This window comes from Mus caroli, chromosome 2, assembly GCF_900094665.2.
Source record: "Mus caroli chromosome 2, CAROLI_EIJ_v1.1, whole genome shotgun sequence".
NCBI classification, from domain to species: domain Eukaryota; kingdom Metazoa; phylum Chordata; class Mammalia; order Rodentia; family Muridae; genus Mus; species Mus caroli.
Genome location: NC_034571.1, coordinates 58952025 through 58953922, shown reverse-complemented (window position 1 = coordinate 58953922; position 1898 = coordinate 58952025). Strand labels below are relative to the sequence as shown.

Here is a 1898-nt window from a genome sequence, read left to right as displayed (position 1 = left end):
AGAAAGCAATGCAGAGCTATCGTTATGATTATTTGTAACTGGGATATAAAAGAATTTTGCAAGAAAAGCAGGAAGGGCCATAGGTAATAAGAGTGAACAACATGAAAAAGTTTCACTGAGGATCTTAACTTTGTCTTGTAAGGCCTTGGAGTTACAGCCTCTCTGGGGGGCCCTAGTTGTATTAATAAAGTTGAAACAATTTGACTTTTTTTTTTGAAAGTTTTATATCAACTGGTTTCTATAAGAAAACAAGTGACTATGTAGAAACATGAACAGTGTTTCTCATAACAGTGGCCGGGGAGAGGGAAGGTAAAAGGGAAGTCTGTAGGTTTATCTCTTTGTCAAAGCAGAAGCAGGACCCCAAGAAAGAGCAAATTTCCTTCCATTCAGCTGGGAGCCCAGAGACCACACTCAGGAAAGTTTAGGACAGCAGCTGAGGGAGGATGGAGGCAGCCAAAGGCTAGGCCAGAGAGAAGGTAGGCCTGAGTCCAGGATCCAACCCTCCTAGGTGGCATCACCAGGGAGGCGTCATGGGCTGAGGATTCTGCAGATAGGACATCACCACAGCAGAGATTGAGAGCATGAAGCTACTCATCATCTACTTAGTGTCCTCCGAGCTCCGCGAGTTGGCAAAGCTGATAAAGGAGCAGTAGATAGCAACCCAAGCACACCACTTCAGCTTAAGCATGAGGTCGCACATGCTGAACATCATGCCGAGAAGATTCATGTAGTCCGGAGTCGGATCGTCCAAAGCCGGGTTGCACTCTCTCAGAGGAGTCTTATACCTCAGCACTTTGTTGGGCCTTCGGGGGTCGGACATATTGTTAACAGGTGGACATAGCAAACTGAAGACCATGCCATCCTTCTTTCATGGCTAGAAGAGCAACTTCCGACCAGCAATTTGACTTTTAAATGTTCTATTAGTTACTCTTCTGTTGTTGTAATAAAGCAGCATGAGGCAACTTAAGAGTTTATTATGGCTTACTTCTCCTGAGTGTAAGAGTCATAATGGAGGGGACAAAAGAGCAACTGGTAACAGGCATCATAGCAATAAGAGGAGGTACCCAGAGCTCACATCTTGAACTGCAAACACAAACTTGTAAACAGCAGGAGGATGCTATCTCTCAAAGCCCATCTTCAGTGACATATGTCTTCATCAAGGCTATACATCTTAACATTCCCAAACAGTGTTACCAATTGGGCACAAAGTATTCAAATATGGAAACCTATTTGGAACATTCCCATTCAAACTACAACATGCACTTAAAGAGTATATCAAAAAGTTGATGACTGTATAGACAATGCGTACTCCTCATGTCACCCTGTAACTTAGAAACATGTTTAGTGATCCTTAAACTTGAAACTTTCCTGAAAGAACTAACAAGGATCTATAAGGTAAATGGGTGAGATGCTTAAACAGACCCTCCATAATTCTAGTAGAAACACCAACCTTTGGTTTGAGAGAAATTGGCCGTTAGTGTGTTCCAGGTAACATAGCAGAGATGAACACTCAGATATATAACATATAGCCAATTGAAAGTCTTTATTCAAACTAATTGTGACCACACCAAAGTGTTGGGGGAACCTAGGTGTGTTCCCAAGCATCCAGAACTTGGGAGTTTTTAAAAGGCAGATACCACCTCTTCACTATGCTCAACAGCTGAAGGGACCTTTTCAAAATCAAGCTGAAGCTAAGGTTAACTGGAGGGTGTTCTGTACAAACAGTCCGTTTAGCAGAAGCTAAAATAAATGATCTAGGCTGTCTTGACCTTTGGTTCCTAGAGGAAAGGTAGGTAATTTTTCATGGGATTTTTCCATCAAGGAGATTTTCTCGTTAAACCAGAAATGGTGTCACCATGAATACAAGATAAGGGAGTCTCTTCTCTGTCTTTCCCTGT

The 1898-nt window shown here is 42.4% G+C and overlaps 1 pseudogene; it reads right to left on the bottom strand.

Annotated features, from left to right (window-relative positions):
• Positions 1–514: 514 nt before the first annotated feature.
• On the bottom strand, positions 515–856 carry LOC110306071 (annotated as a pseudogene).
• Positions 857–1898: the final 1042 nt, after the last annotated feature.